Source organism: Phyllostomus discolor, chromosome 13, assembly GCF_004126475.2.
Source record: "Phyllostomus discolor isolate MPI-MPIP mPhyDis1 chromosome 13, mPhyDis1.pri.v3, whole genome shotgun sequence".
Taxonomy (NCBI): domain Eukaryota; kingdom Metazoa; phylum Chordata; class Mammalia; order Chiroptera; family Phyllostomidae; genus Phyllostomus; species Phyllostomus discolor.
The window spans coordinates 59,159,528-59,166,869 of record NC_040915.2 but is presented as its reverse complement, the minus strand read 5'-3'; positions in this window follow the sequence as shown (position 1 = coordinate 59,166,869).

The window sequence follows — 7,342 nt, the reverse complement described above, 5'->3', positions numbered from 1 at the left end:
CAAACTCCTTCTGCAGTGAGTGAGGACGTGACAGAAGGATCCAGGCCAGGGTGGGGAAGCCCCAGAGCTCTGCTGCCTGAATCCTAATTGTTGACATCGAGACTGTCCCTGCCTAGGTGTCTCCTACGCTATGCCCAGTGACAACCGTAGGGCACATAATTTTTAAGGAAATTTATTGTCCTTCTGTGATTGTCCACCTTCCCTGACCTGTGAATCAGGTCTGGACAATGACTACATGAGGGGAGGAGGGCAAGATACGAGGCATGTGTGTGAGTCAGAGCTGAGTGGTCATGTGACTCCTGGGGACCAGGTGCAGGACAGTCACACTTCAGTGAGGACACTGCCTGCCCAAGTGTGCAAGAGCCAGTCTAGTATTTTCCTAACCTGCCTGGCCCAGAGCTCTGAGCTCTCAGGTCCAGTCCACCAGCGCCCCCAACTGGTCTGAGAAGGAACATCCTCCAGCTCATCTCACACCCCCAGCTGTCCTGGGAGGGCTCTGCTGTTTGCGGTTGGGTCTTTCTGATGTCACCACCCAGGGCAGTGGAATGAGCAGGTCCCCTCTGTGACTCTGGGATGAGCCATTAATTTTTTCAGGTCATGAATGACCTCCATGGAGCTACATGAAATGCCGTGTTCCCAGATGGTGAAGGATGACATGATAGTTGAGTTTCCTCCTGTCAGGCCCCTGGGTCTGTTGCTGGTACGTGACCACTCTGAGCATCTTTAGAGGACTGGGGTTCCTCAGGAGCCCTGTTAGGTCATAGGTGGTCACAGTTCCATTTGGGTGATTTTTTTCAGGTTGAAGCCAGCAGTGTTGTTTTTGCTGTTGTTATTGTGAGGGTTTCCTGCTGGGTCCCCAGCTGCAGGGCCAGGCCTTGGCTTTCTCTTCCTGCCTTTGCCATGAGAACGCAGCCCTGAGAGGAGCTCACGCCTTGTGTTCGTGGTTCCTCCTGCTGGTTCTCACTTACCCTTGCCTGTGATGCCAAAAATACTTCTGATTTTTCAAGAATTTAAGAAAATGTTGCCTAATTTTATAAATATTGTCAACACAAAGATTGATGAAAAAAATATAATTCTTGTGTTGACATTATTATAAAAGGCAGTCTACCCCTTTTTAGAGGTCCTTTCTTCAATACGGGATTTAGAAATCTATTTTCATCATCTCCAGTCTCCATTAGCCCTGATCTAGTTAGTGCCGACATTATTTCGTATTGATTTCTGGTGCACAGCAGAGTGGTTAGACAATCAAATCCTTTACAAAGTGTTTCCTGTGATGTTCCCAGGCCCCACGGGGCCCCGTCCCCACTGGGGCAGCATCACTGACCACACTCCCCACCCTGTGCTTCACATCCCCATGACCCTCTGTTCTTAGGGTGCCTAAGGGGTATGGTCTCCACACGTGTCTCCTTCATCTCTGAACCCCCAGCTACTCTGCTCTCTCTTGCAGACACATTGCTTTTGGTACAACAGGGAGACCAGTGAGTGAGTGAGTGAGGAGCAGGACATACCACACTGATTTCTTCAAACCAGATGAGGGCATTTCAGGACCGTGTCTCAGGGCCTGGAGGGAATGTGGCCTCCTGAAGCCATGTGACCAGTAGAGCCAACCCCCTGGAACACTGCCCTGGGTGGAGGCAGTGGGGGTGACAGGGGATGTGGATGAGGAAGTGTAGAGGCAGGTAACAAGGACTGTTTGCCCTTCCCTGCACAAACACAGAATGGTGAGTTTGCACTGCTCTCGAGTTTTTCCATCGGCCCTCATTTCCCTGCCCCCAGAGAAGGAGCTGCCACGAGGGTCCTGACCCACAATGACACCTCCAGCATGTTGACTGTGACCAGCGTCAGTCCTGAGTCCCCTGCCCACCCTGTCCAGTAGCTGCTCACACCTCTTTTCCCCCCTGTAATGTCAGAAGTAGCTCTGTCCTTTAACTGGGGACAAGCAGCCCCTGCATTGGGTAAGAGCTCCCCAAGGGCCTCCATGGGCTCCAGCACACAGAACCCCGAGCCTGAGCACCGTAACTCAGTACCAGGTAGCCAGCTGCTCTCCCCGTGAAACAGTGACAGTTCAGGTGAATCCCAGTGAGTGGGAACGAGAGGCAGCGATGGTCCAGTGAGTCCCTGTGCTGTCCCACGAGGAGCATGTTCCTGTGATACCTGTGAAGGGAGCTGCCCACCTTTTGGTGTCTCAGGGCCACACTGGAAGAAGAAGAGCAGTCTAGGGCCACACATAAATACCCAAACACTAACGACAAGTGATCAGCAAAAAAGGGTCTGTGCATGATTTTCTTGTTATCTGCCACTGCAGATAAGCAAAACTGTCCTCACATGGTAACCCTATTATGCTGCTGCTCTTTCGATAATCTTCTAAAATCATCTATCAGTAGTAACTGAAGTCACGCATGCATCCAAGTTTCAAGAGGGAACACACATTGATTTTACATGATATTGTCACACATAATCACCAAGAAATCTCCTAATGTTTTAAGTGAATCTATGATTTTGCATTGGGCCCCATTTGTAGACTTCCTGAGGTGTAGTCAGCCCGAGGACCACAGTTTGGATTCTCCTGGTTTATAGGCTTGATGAGGTCTCTGTGTAGGTCCTTGTCACCTCCTCACAGCAGGCTGGGATTCTGAGTGTAAAACTCACTTTCTTACACATCCAGCTGAAAACAACCTGAACAAGATTATTCTCAGCCATTTGGAGCCCATCTGTGTTGCACACCCTGTCCCCTGCGCTCCCCACCCACTCACCACTGACAAGGCCAGCCCTGGGGCCACCACTGTCCTCACAGGGCTGCTGCCCTTTCAGCTCTCTGACCCAGGGATGCCCAATGAACCACTGAGTGACAACTGTAGAGCACTCATTCCTCTCTCTGTCCCCCTTCCCAGGAAGTCCCTGGGCTCTCCACACCTGGGTGACAATGTCTGGAAGAGCTCTTGAACTGAGGGTTGGTCCTCACACAACCTGTCCAAGTGCAGCCCAAACGAGCTTCCACTGGGCCTTGACCAGGGTGTGCTCACACCTTCTCACTGTCCCCTGACAGCCTCTGTCTCAGTCCCCATGCAGGGCAGCCCACACTCAAGGCAGGGGTCACATAAGGGCATGAGCACCAGGAGGTGGAGCACAGGCTGTCTGGTTGCTTGTCTGCCTTCTGACATCGAGAGGTTCACACCTCTCACTCACCACACACACTTTCTAGGGCTTCTGTTCAGCTTTGCACACATAAGAAACAGCGGAGCTGTGGCTGATGCTCGGGGTTGATACCTCGCTCCTCCCCTGCATGTGACACTGTATTGATGGTCACTGTGCCACAGAAAACAGTAGTACTTGGCCTCGTCCTTGGGCTGGGCCCCCGACAGGGTCAGGGCAGCTTTGCCCCCCAAGGAGGGAGCCTGAGAACTGGGCAGGGGTCCAGGAGTGTTTATTGCTGGTACGATGAATCAGTGTGGTGGGGACTTGGCCAGACTTCTGCTGGATCCAGTATGGATAGTTACTGCTGGTGACAGCTCCAGTGCTGGAGGCACAGGTGAGAGTGACTGTCCCTCCTGGGGACACAGTCAGTGAGGGCTCCTGAGTCACCAGAGCCTGAGACCTGGACCCTGAAATAAAAACTGCCAATGTCAGGAATGAAGAGTAAAGGCAGAAGAACCCTCTGAAAGGCTGGTCTCTGAAGTGTCCCTGGACCTGGGCAGAGGGTGAGGAAGGGGAGCAGGAGGACAGGAGTCCAGGCCATGGTGGACACTTTCCAAATCCCCTGACCTCAGGCTGGGGCTGCTCTTTGGGTGTCCCTTTATCTCCTCCTCAGCTCCCTGGGGGAGGGGTGTGTTTGCTGGGCATTATGCAAATAGGAGCCCAGAGCACCATCCAGTTCTGGGTCCTGGGCCCAGTTTATAGTTCTACTCGCAGGAGGAGGCTGGGCTTGTTGTGAGCTCTGAGTCTCCCCCTTGAGAGGAAGCACCTGCTGTCTCCTCTAACTGAGACCAAGGATGTGGGCATAAGGCCCATTGAATTAAACCATTTGGGTAGGTTTCAGTCCTCATAGCTCTGAGAAGACCCACAGCGCCCCCTGGTGACGTCCTTCACAGATGAGTCATGGTGTGGGAGCTGTTCACTAGGAATTGTAGCCCAGTTTTCATTTCAACAATCAGTCAATCTATAAACATACAACAAACAAATAAAATAATCGATAAACTTTATGTATTCTTGATCCCTCCATTGGTTTATGAAACTTCATTGTTGGTATTTTGTAGTTCTACATTTCCACTTGGCATCTTTTTCATGTCTCCTTCTATTTGAGTTACTGTCGTTTTTCATTTCTTCCAAGAATATCTGTATTTGCTGGTTACATGGATTTTATGATGATTGCCGAAGAAATATGTCACATAAGTTAATTATCTAAGTCATTTTTGTGTTGGTTTTAGAAGACTTTCTTGGTTTCCTCAAGTTTTCATTTTCCTGGTTCTAGATGTGACCAGTGTTATCTCTTACCATTTCCAGGACATTGGGGGACTGCATTAGGGCCCCTGTGTCCCATTTCCTCTGTCTGCCATCAGGCCGCCTGCCTGCTGAGCTGCAGCACAGAGGTCAGGGGGTGGGTGTTCAGCTCCCACTGGCCCAGCAAAGGTGGAGCACTGACTCCCCTGCTTTGACACCTTCCTGGGGACAGTGGGGCTGTGACTGTCACCAGTTGGTTCCCTTCAAGTTAGGGTGAGTGTTGACCCCACAGCCAGGCCCTGTGGATCAGGGAGGGAAGCACAGGGAGGAGGGGAGCTGCTGTGCTCAGCAGGCTGGCCGCTCAACTCTCCACTGCGTCCCTCCAGGGCAGCACTGACACAAGGAGGGTTGGGGGCCCCTGCATGGCCCACTCGTCTGCCTCCCATTCCTTACTCAGATCTCTGAATCCCACTGGGCAGTCAAGGCTTAGCTCCTCACCATCTCCTGCCAGTATAAGCAGGGGCGCGGAAATGCACAGTTCCTCTGCCCTCTACCCCCTCATCCAGTCTCATTGCTGAGGGGTGAGGTTGAAGTTCAGGTTCCCACTGGGCAGCCAGAGTCATGAGTGGGAGAACTGGAGTGCTAACCAGCCTCAACTGGCCCTACCTGGCTAAGGCTCATTGAGTCTCTAATGGGAGGGAGTCACCTTCCACTGAATCACCCACACTGCCAAGTGGCAAAGGGACACTGCCAGCTCGTGCTGGGAGGGAATGGAGACCAACACCCTGGCCCTTACAGCTGACATCTCTGGATGGGGGTGCAGGTCGGGGGTTCTATAGTGTGGGAAGTCAGTGGGCGGGTGTCCTCCCAAAGATTTTCTCTGGTTAGGCATCTGATTCCCAGATTCTTCGGCTAGAGAGAAAGGGTCTTCTAGGAGCATCTATCTATCTATCTATCTATCTATCTACCATTTTGCTTGTATCTTAGTTGTTTGAAACCTTGAGGTCTCGGCACCTATCTGCTGTGTCTACAGGGAGGTAATGAGGACCCAAGGACTCCAAACCACTCTGTTCCCCAGTTTGAGAAGGTAGGAAGTCAGCCTTCTTCTTTTCACATTGGAAGTCTACTTCTGCTTTGATTGACTAGGTCCAGTGTATGTGAGATTTCCTTGGCCCCAGAGACCAGAGAAGGAGACTGAATGTATCATGCCATCAGGAGCTCATTAAGGGAAGTCACACTCAAGGTGCATTTCAGGCAGAGATAGGACCCCTTGTATTTGCTCTGTGCCTTCCACCACCACTTCCAGGCTATCTGTTGAGTGTTCCAACCACAGAGCCTACCTGCTAGGAAATGAATGTGTCTTTAATTTAAGGTGGGAGGGCACCCTCAGGTGCCACCATCTCTGTCACCAGAGCTGGTGTAGAGACAGATAAAGACAAGGGAGGAGAACAGTCTGTGTGTCTGCTGGGGGTGGGGGAGGTGCAGCAGGAGTCAAAGTGGCAGGTTGGCTTCCAGATGGAGTTGCTTTGGCTGCGCAGCCAGGAGCTTATACTTGAAGAGACTGTGGGAACAATGGGGCTCTTCACAGGGATTCAGTCCTGAAATTCTCATGGAATAGAATCCCAATAGTTTATTTCAGCCATTGGATGAATGAGAGGCTGTGCTTTTCTGGTTCTGCAGAGATCATGTATATATAAATAAGTGGCTAGGAAACATGATTAATGTTTTCATATAGTTTTTACTTTTTTATCATTTGAAGTAGATACAAATGAACATAGAACACATGGCCATGGTTTACATGTGAAAGGTTGACTGTCTGCTCAGGAGCCTCGCCCTGCACAAGGGGTCGGCCTTGGACTTCACCCTCCCAGGAGAGAAGGGACTGTAGCTTCATTCCTGTGTGAGTGTTTTCAAACTTTTAATTTGGCAATAATTCTGCTCTGACAGGAAAAAAGTTATAACACAAACCTTTTCTGTGGCTGTCACTCACATTTTGTCTAGCATTTTAATCTTGCAAACCTAAGGTTATCTTTAAAAACTAAGAAGCGAAGTTAGGTAAAATAATATTAACTATATTTCAAGTTTTATTAAAATTTCACAAAATTCTCATGTATATACTTTTTCTGTTTTAGAACCATTCCAAGAATCCAATAATTCAGTAAATATTACAGAAAACAATCACACTCAAAGACATATATTTCTAACTTACTAGATGTAATGTTTTTTTTTTAAATTATTGTTTGCTGCCTTGATATGAAGGTTCTCTAAGAAGACTTTTTAACAAAGAGGAGAAGTGTTAATAAAAGGACAGGTTCACTCTCTGCTTCTCCCCTCACAGCCCAGAGCCGGGCACCCTCGGGAACCAGGTGTGGGGACACCGCCTGCAGCCCTTCCCCTGTCCCTGCGCCAGGGGAGGCGGCCCAGGGCTGGGAGGAGTGTTTCTGGAAGCCACTTCTAAACAGGTGTCTTCTCAGAGCATCAGTATTCACATAAGCCCTGGAAATCCTCTCAATTTGTGGTTGTAGTTTGCACTTTAAAAAGAAGGAAAAAAAGAAATTATGTCACAGTTTTCACTGATACCCTGAAATTTTAAACCGGTTTCTGAACATTTCTGTATTTAGGAAGGTTGATTTAGGAGAGATTGTGACCTAGAATTTAACTTGAGTAAATTTCAAGCAAAAGCGTTCAGGAATAATTTTAAAAAAGCAAAGGTAGAGGAAGTTCTCAAACTTTAGTGTTGCTAAAAAAGTCTAACTGACTTGTTAAAACACAGATTTTACTCACACACACACAGATCTGACCCAGCAGCCTAGTCAGGGGACCAGCATCACCTGCCAGCTCCCAGTGGCACCCTCACTTAAATGCTAATAAAACCCTCACAAGGTCCACGGGCTGAAATCAACAT